Source organism: Monodon monoceros, unplaced genomic scaffold (assembly GCF_005190385.1).
Source record: "Monodon monoceros isolate NGI ecotype Baffin Bay Population unplaced genomic scaffold, NGI_Narwhal_1 Super_Scaffold_12, whole genome shotgun sequence".
Taxonomy (NCBI): domain Eukaryota; kingdom Metazoa; phylum Chordata; class Mammalia; order Artiodactyla; family Monodontidae; genus Monodon; species Monodon monoceros.
This window is the reverse complement of record NW_021703768.1, coordinates 10,080-18,881: the sequence shown is the minus strand read 5'-3', so window position 1 is coordinate 18,881 and position 8,802 is coordinate 10,080. Positions and strand designations below refer to the sequence as shown.

Genomic DNA, 8,802 nt, shown 5'->3' with positions numbered 1-8,802 from the left:
CTGGCTGCTCAGAAGGAGAAAGGGGGGGAGGGGGGGGGGAGGGGGAGAGTGCAGGAATTTAGGGACGCCCCCAGGTGAGGGGGGCGGGAAGGGGACCAGGAATCAGGGACACGGGACCTGTTTGGGGTCATTCTCAGGCAGTGGGCACCTCCCAGAGCTGCTGCCGCCCACCTGCCAAGACAGCAGCACCGGGCCCTGACACGACTGAGCCCCAGTCGGGCCATCCAGGGCCTGGGAGCGGCTCAGCAGGCCCTGGAGAAGGGGCGCAGCCCGGCTCCTCCCCCGCTGCTTCCTCCCTCTCCCTCGGGAGTGCCTGGGGTCCCTCCGTGGCCGAGCCCCCCTGACCACATTGCCGGTCACCCCACCCAGGCCAGGCACAGCTGAGCTGGCCTTCCCGGCAACCCCCGCACACAGGGGTCTCCCTCGCTGGGGCCAGCTGAGCCCACGCCATCCTCCTCCCAGCTCAGCCCTGCGTTGACTGTCACCCGTCCAGGAGCGGGGGGTGGGCGGCTCTGAGGCCGAGGTGGGGCAGGTCCCCGACGATTTCGTGCCAAGGCTGCGTCAGCGCCTGGGCGGTGGAGCTGCCAGGATGGGCTCCCTGAGCTGCTTCCCCCGTGTCTGGCCCATGCGGGGCTCACTTCCGGGCACCGGCCCCGCATCGGAGGACAGACGGGCCGTCTAGCCCCTGCCATCGGCTGCGTGGCAGTGAGCTCCGAGCAGGGACTTGAACCCAGGTCTGCTGTGCTGCTGCCCAGCTGGTGGACTTCCCGACTTAGTGGCACTGAGTGGCCTTGAGGGGGTAGTTGGGGTCAGAGGGTGAAGGTGGTGCAGGAGCTCCAAGCCCTGGGGCAGGGACAAGGGGCAGCTTCTCTGGCCTGGGAGACCCAGGCCCGGCCTAGGCAGACAGTGGAGCCAGCTCCCCTCCTGGGTGCCCACGTGCCCCACGGGCCGCTCCTGGGCTGGAGAGGGGCCCCCGAGACCCTCAGGGAGAGGAATATCCCCCCGACTCTGCACCCATGCCCAGCGACCCCAGCTGCCCGGGATCTGCTGTCCTGCGGCTGGTGAGTGTGGCCAGTGTCCCTCTGGCGTCCCCAGGCCTGGGCGCCCGGCCTGCCCCTTTATTGGTAAAGACTGCCCCAAACCTCCTGGACCACAGCCCCCTTTGAGGGAGCCATCCGCTGCTGGGTGCCCCGGGGTGGCCGGTCCCCCCGAATAGCAGCCTCTCTTCCCCACGTGATGAGAGCGGCTGGCCAGCTGGGCAGGGAGGACGCTGCCGGGACCCGGGGCCGCGCAGGGCTTCAGGCAGCTGTGGGCGATGGGCCTTCGCAAAGCTGCCCGAGGGCGCCCTGCAGCACGGGGTCCTGGGAGCCAGCCTCCAGGGAGAGAACCTTCCAATGCTGCCCCGGGTCTGCGGTCGGTTGTCCCCGCCACACCCTCCTCCGACCTGCCCTCAGCCTCCCAGCCTTTGTCTGTCTGCCTGCCCGCCCCTGCTCGGGTCGTTGAGAATGTACAGTAGCCACCTCTGAAAAGGTGAAAGACGCAGGTGCAGTTAATCATAAAAATATATTTCATTTCAACCCAACATATCTAACATATTACGTTTCACTGTGGAATCGTATGTCAGTTATTAGCACGTTTCCACACATTCTTCTCTTCAGGCTGGGCCTTTGCACGCAGAGTACGGCTCCTGTCGGCCACGTTCCAGGAGGTCGGGGTGGGGGGCCACGTATGGCCGTGTGACCGTGTCTGGGGGGAGGGGCCTGGGAGCACAGGAAGCTCCTGCCACGTGCCCACTGGAGCCCGGGGTCATGCTCTGGGCCCTATCTGCCACGTCGAGGCCGCGGGCTCCAAGGAAGTGCTCCTGACCGCCCCTCACATACCACATCAGGGTGCCGGGGGATGCCGAGAAGCAGGAGCCCCCTGGAGGTCTGCTGCCCTCCCACCCTGGACCCGGCCTTCTGCACCTCACCTGTGGGCCGACCTGGGCCCTGAGCCCTGGAAACACCCTCCGTGGGCCTCAGTTACCCTGTTTCTTTTCAGCCTGGTCTGAGAGCTGATGCCTCTGGCAGGCCCGGTGTCTTAGTCCGTTTGGGGTCTGCTGTGAGAAAACATCAACACCATAGATGGTGGCTATAAAGGGCAGAAATGTCTCTCTCACAGTTCTGGAGGCTGGAAGTCTGAGATCAGGGTGGCAGCATGGTTGGGTTCTAGTGAGGGCCCACATCCAGGTTCTGTGTCCTCACACGATGGGACACAGCTCTGTGCCGTCCCTTTTATGAGGGCACTGATCCCATTCACCAGGGCTCCACCCTGGCGACCCAATCACCTCCCAAAGGCCCCACCTCCCTAACTGGGGTTAGGCCTCAACATACGAATTTGGGGGCCACAAGCATTCAGGTCACAGCATCTGTGTGGCTCCCAGGTGGTCTGTAGCCACGACTCCCGGTGGGGGTGGGGCACCCCCAGGTCCAGATGCTTTCATCACAGGCACCGTCTGGCGTGGGCCAGGAGCAGGGGCCCCTATGGATTCACTCACTGGCCTGTCTGCGGAAGATGGGTGATAGGTGATTTTCCTCCAGAGAAGCAAAGCAGGGAGAAAGAATTGGCGTGGGAGATCTCCTGTCGCAGAGACCCGGGTCCCCCTGCAGCCCTGCATGTCACAAGCAAACACATGCACTGGAGGGAAGCTCCTTACTCTGTCCAGGCTCCTTGCCAAGCCTGCAAGACGGGCCATGAATCCTAAAGCTCTGACAGAGACGCTGCTGTCCCGGCTGCTGTCAGGGCTGGGACTCTGATTCCCAAGAGGAAGTCCAAAATGAAACAGCCTCACTAGTGAAAGGAGAGCCGCGGAGCAGAGGGCAGTTACCAGAAGTGGGAAAGCTTCGCTCTGAGCTCTTCCACCAGATGGTGTGACTCGGTGAGGGTCCCCTCCCCCAGGCGAGGCGCCCCACTCCACCTGGTGCCAGGGTGCCCACCCAGCCAGCTTTGGTGGCCCGTCCTCTAGGGTGGGTGATACAGGGCCCCACCCCCTGTAGGGCAGACGTTTTTGCCTGAGAGCCAATTAGGACAAACTACAAGGTCGGAGAGGGGTGCATTTTTCCCTGGGAAAATGCATGCTTGCGGAAAATAAATCATTTAACAACTTAGATTTGCTACATTCCAGAATAGAGGCGAGTCAGTGAAGGGTGGGTGCAGCTTTTTACCTGGCACCGTGGAGCCGGGCCCCAGGCTCGGGGGCTGCTGGCAGGGCCGGGTCCCAGTAGAGGAGGGTGGGCCCCACGTGGCATGGAGACCCGGGGTGACCTGTCCCCAAGGCAGGGGGAGCCGGGGCCTCTCCCCTTGGGCCTCTGGAGCGGGGCCCTCCCAAGGTCCCCTCAGCCTTCTTAGGTGTGGGCTGGGGACACCTGGAGCTGGGAGAGGCTGGGAGCCAGCAGAGGCTCCATGTTCCTGAATACCCTGGGGCAGCCGCTGCCCGGAAGTGGCCGCACTTCCCATGGAGGAGGGCGCACTGGCTGGGGCCCTTCCCAGCTAGGCGCTGGGTGGGCAAGCCTGCGGGCACAGACCTCTGGGAGGGCCCTGGCCTGCCTGCTCTCTGCCCCGGCTTGCTCCGGCCCCGAGGGTTTTTCCATTCAGCATCTGCTGAAGCCTCAGAGATGCAGGCAGGCCTTTCTGCTCACAACCTCGAGCTCTGTGTCTGTGTGTGTCTGTGTGTATGGGTCTCTCTGTGTCTGTGTGTGTCTGTGTGTGTATGGGTCGGTGTGTTTGTGTCTGTGTCTGTGTGTATGAGTCTCTGTGTGTCTGTGTCTGTGTGTTTGTGTCTGTGTGTGTCTGTGTGTATGGGTCTGTGTGTGTATGTGTCTGTGTGTATGTGTCTGTGTGTCTGTCTCTGTGTGTATGGGTCTCTGTGTCTGTATGTGTCTGTCTGTGTGTATGGGTCTCTCTGTGTCTGTGTCTGTGTGTTTGTGTGTGTCTGTGTGTTTGGGTCTCTGTGTGTGTGTGTGTCTGTGTGTGTATGGGTCTCTGTGTCTGCGTGTGTCTGTGTGTATGTGTCTGTGTGTCTGTCTCTGTGTGTATGGGTCTCTGTGTCTGTATGTGTCTGTCTGTGTGTATGGGTCTCTCTGTGTCTGTGTCTGTGTGTTTGTGTGTGTCTGTGTGTTTGGGTCTCTGTGTGTGTGTGTGTCTGTGTGTGTATGTGTCTCTGTGTCTGCGTGTGTCTGTGTGTATGTGTCTGTGTGTGTGTGTGTGTGTGTATGTGTATGTGTCTGTCTCTGTGTGTGTATGGGTCTCTGTGTCTGTGTGTCTGTCTCTGTGTGTGTCTGTGTCTATGTGTATGGGTCTGTGTGTGTGTGTCTGTGTGTGTATGGGTCTCTGTGTCTGCGTGTGTCTGTGTGTATGGGTCTGTGTGTGTGTCTGTGTCTGTCTCTGTGTGTGTCTGTGTGTGTCTGTGTGTCTGTGTCTGTGCGTGTCTATGTGTCTCTGTGTGTGTCTGTGGGTGCCTGTGCCTGTGTGTGTCTGTGTCTGTCTCTGTGTGTGTCTGTGTGTGTCTGGGTCTCTGTGTGTGTCTGGGTCTCTGTGTCTGTGTGTATGTTATCCGTGTGGGTCGTTGTCTGTTCGGTGTCTGTCCTGGGTCTTGTGTGTTCTGTGTCCTGTGATGGATCTATGTGTGTCTGTGTGAGTTCTGTGTGAGTCTGTGTCTATGTGTCTGTGTCTCTGTCTCGGTGGTCTGTATATGTGTGTGTTGTGTGTTATGGATCTCTGTGTCTGTGGCCTTGTGTGTGTGTCTCTGTGTGTGTCTGGGTCTCTGTGTCTGTGTGTCTGTCTCTGTGTGTGTCTGTGTGTCTGTCTCTGTGTGTGTCTGTGTGTGTGTGTCTGTGTGTCTGTCTCCGTGTGTGTCTGTCTCTGTGTCTGGGTCTCTGGGTCTCTGTGTGTCTGTCTCTGTGTGTGTCTGTGTGTGTATGGATCTCTGTGTCTGTGTGTCTGTGTGCGTCTGTGTCTCTGTGTCTGTGTGTCTGTCTCCGTGTGTGTGCGCACACACGTCTTGTGTTCTCTACCCCAGAGCTGAGTCCTGAGGCTCCTCCTGACCGGGGTGTTTCCTGCCAGGAGGCCGAGGCTGGAGGGGCTGCTGGCTGTGCTGGGCGGTGCTGGGCCCGGTCCTTCGAGCTTCCCTGGGGTGCTGGTCTCTCAGGCCCGCCTCCTGCCCTCCTTTCTTCCTCTCAACTTTGCCCTCCCTCCCTCCCCCTCTCCTTCCTGGCAAGCGGATTGAAATCCAAACTTGTTGTGAACTTCTCCCCTGCAGTTGTCCGCTGGCCCTTCCAAGTTAAATATTACTCACGGAGATGAGAGCCCGCTGGGCAGCGCTGGCCTGGAGGTGGACCGGTCTGGAGAAGGTGCTGGGCGGAGGCCAATGCCAGGCCTGCGGCGGCTGTGGGACTGGGGCTGGGGCTGGGGTGGCAGCCGGGAGCCCCACCCTTTGAAGTGGGCTGTTCCTTAACTCCTGCGCTGTGCCCAGAACAGCGGGCAGCGGGGCCCTGGGCAGGGTGGGGAGGGGCCGCCCAGGGGCTGAGAGGGGCTTGGCCTGGGCCTGGCAAGGGTCCTCCCATTGGCCGGTGGCTCCTGCCCTGTGCCAGGCTGGGGGCGGGACTGGGAACAAATGTTCTGAGAAGTAGCCTGTGTCTTTCGAATCGATTCCCCTTCTCTCGCTCTCAGTTTTCCCAGCAGCGAAGTGGAGGCACAGGGGTGCTGGCTACAGGATGTCCCTTCCTCCTCTGCTCACCTGGCAGCTGCTCCACCCCACCTGCCAGCGATGGGCTGTGGCTCTGGGGGCCTCCCAGGCCGGCTCAGAGCAGGGTTCCCCAAACCCCCATCCCCCGGGGGCAACAAAGCTGGGTTTGCCCACACTCCTCTCACTACCTTCTCCACCCCTCTGCGTGGACCCCAGTGGGACCCAAGCGTGCCCTCGCCTTAGGGTCTTTGCACCTACTGCGCACGCCCCTCTGCTTGGTATCCCACCCCCCTCACCCTAGTCTTTATTTATTTATTTATTTTTGGCTGCGCCGGGTCTTAGTTGCGGCACACGTGATCTCTTTAGTTGTGGCATGCAGACTCCTAGTTGCAGCACACGGACTCTTAGTTGAGGCACACAGACTCTTAGTTGCGGCACACGGGCTCTTAGTTGCAGCACACGGGCTCTTAGTTGCGGCACACGGACTCTTAGTTGCAGCACACGGACTCTTAGTTGCGGCACATGGACTCTTAGTTGCGGCACATGGACTCTTAGTTGCGGCGTGCGTGTGGGATCTTGTTCCCCGACCAGGAATCGAACCTGGCCCCCTGCGTTGGGAGCACAAAGCCTTACCCACTGGACCACACCCTGGTCTATTCTTAAGAGCATATACTCCCGACTAATATAGAACATATGGAAATTTAATTTTTCATTGTCTCCCATGAAACTGTAAGCACTTGAGAACAGGAATTCTTTTCTGCTTGTCACAGTTTGGCCCTTGATAAACCTGGTGGAAGAAATCAATTTCACAGTCACGCCTGGCATGGGATCTCACCCATAGGCACTCACTGCCCCTCAAGGCCTGAGCCCCCGGCCTGCACCTGGGTCCTAGCCTGGGCAGGATGCGGTCTGGCTGACCAGAGCTCAGACCAGGGCCCCCTGTGGGGGGGTCCAAAGGGTGCAAAGAAAAGGGCGGGGCAGTGGCTGTCCCAGGAGTCTGAGCCTTACATAAAAGCCCCGAGGGAGGGAGTTCCCTGGTGGCCTCGTGGTTAGGATTGCGGCTTTCACCGCTGTGGCCTGGGTTCAATCCCTGATCTGGGATCTGAGATCCCAGAAACCATGCAGCACGGCCAAAAAAAATTAAAATAAAATAAAATATTAAAAAAAAAATCCAAGGGAGAAGGGTGGAAGGACAGAGGCACACAGAGTCCCGCGCAGGTACCTGCGGTAACGGTGGGGCGGCCACCTGACCTGTTCTGGGGCCACAGGTCTTCCATCCTTCACCTTCACGCCCCTCAGTGTGAAGCCTGCCCCCTGCCCCTCGCTGTCCCACAGCTCCCAGACTCTGTGTCTCTGGTCCAGATGGAGCTTGTTGGGGTAGGTGCTTAACTGGACAGGCCACGTGTGCATCCCTGCCGGAGCCACCTCCACTCAGGGCCCGGGTCTGCTCCGGCCTGGGCCCTCTCCCTCGGGGCCTCCTCCAGGCCTGAGGACACAGCCTTAGGGTGGGGAGGCTCCTGGGGGAGCAGGGGAAAGGCCCACCTGTGGCCCCCAGGAAAGTGCTCTGCACAGCTTTTCGTGAACATGTCTGTGTGGGGCTCTGGAGACGGGGCCGCCCACCGGCCTGCCTCCTGTCCAGACCTGTGAGTGTGCCTGCCTGTGTCAGACGGAGGCGAGTTGGGACTTCGTACCTGAAATGCAGCCAGGAGGGCAGGAATGTGAGCCTTGAAACCACCTTCCTGCGATGTTGTTTCTGGGAGCAGGGGCGGCAGCTAACGAGCTATCGAAGTGTCTTCTTTGCCCTTCCGGGTGCTGGCGGCGCAGAGCGTGGCCCCAACTCTCGGCCTGGCCCGTGCCAGCGGCCCTGACCCCCCACGACGCCCCCGCAGCCCTGCCTGCTCCCCTTCTCCTCGGCCCCAGACCCAGTGTCTGCTTTCTGGCTGGGGCTGGGGTTCATACCGTCCGTCCCAGGCCCTGTGGGGCAATGGGGAGGCACAGGCCCTGCTTAGGGGAGGGGACCCCGGCATCCCACCAGGCAAAGGTAGCCTCCGCAGGCCCAGGGGCTGGGGGCCTGGCTCTTTGGGACTCCTCCGCTGGAGGAAGAACTCCGTCTTCTGGCCGTGGCAGGGACGCGGGGCTCTCCGCGCCGAACTCGCCCGTCCTGCGAGGCCCTGCCAAGACTTCTCAGCCATTTCGGCAAGCGTCTGGGTCCACGACAAAGCAAGTGCCCAGGAGTGGTGTGGACCTGCAGTCCTGAGTGTCCCCACCCTCGGTCTGGGCTGAGGGCAACCCTCAGGCTAGGCATTGAAGGGACAGCTGGGTAAAGTGTAGCCCAGATAGAGACACAGCCTGGTGACCAACTGCAGGACACCTCAGCCCAGCAGGAGGGACCAAGGCCCCCCAGTCCTGCAGCCAGACCAGGACCAAGGTGTGGAGCCTGAGGCCCGTGGACCACACAGCCAGGAGGGCAGTAGCCCCGGGGCCGGGCAGTGTGACAGCCTCACCCAGGGGACCGACACCCACGGGCAGCTAGCACTTAAGAGACCAGGCCACAGGGCTTCCAGCGCTCCTGCTGCCTGCACGGCCCCTGCACGGTCACCACAGGGGCCACGCAGGGGCCACCGGGGCCGAGGCAGCTCCCACAGGGCAGCGGCGTGGCAGGGAGCCCGGGGCGGAGGGGCCCGGGGAAGGGCCTGGCCAGCGGGCAGCGGGCACGGGGAGGCGTGGGGGCCCACGGGGGCTCAGGCGGGCGGCCCCGCGTGGCGGCAGCGGCGGGAGGCCTGGGCGGCAGGAAAGGGAAAGGTGACGTCATTGCCGCCTGGAATCTGCTGTTTGGAGGCGTCGCCATGGAGACCGGAAGGCTCAGGGTGGGTAAAAATAGCAAACCCAAGAGGGTGTAAGTTCCAAGAACGCGAGTCTCTGAAAAGAAAGGAAAACACGGTCTCGTTCGTTCTCCGTTTCTCGAGGAGGACAGAGGCCGGGGGCTGGGAGCCGGGGGAGGGGCCGCGGGGCTTCCGGCTTGGCCGCCACCCGCCGGCCCGCGGTCCCCAGGGTCCCTTCTGCCCGCCCGCCGGCCGGGA

At 61.6% G+C, this 8,802-nt stretch overlaps 1 long non-coding RNA gene across 2 annotated transcripts; it reads right to left on the bottom strand.

The window, feature by feature from the left end:
• Positions 1-427: 427 nt before the first annotated feature.
• LOC114892957 lies at positions 428-5,481 on the bottom strand. Of its 2 annotated transcripts, none has more exons than XR_003792800.1 (4): positions 5,333-5,481; positions 2,696-2,829; positions 2,373-2,544; positions 428-2,098 (listed from the first exon to the last, which is right to left on the bottom strand). It is a non-coding gene; the product is annotated as an uncharacterized LOC114892957 (long non-coding RNA). The 2 variants fall into 2 exon arrangements; XR_003792799.1 differs by having other exon boundaries at positions 428-2,095.
• Between the last annotated feature and the right edge of the window lie 3,321 nt (positions 5,482-8,802).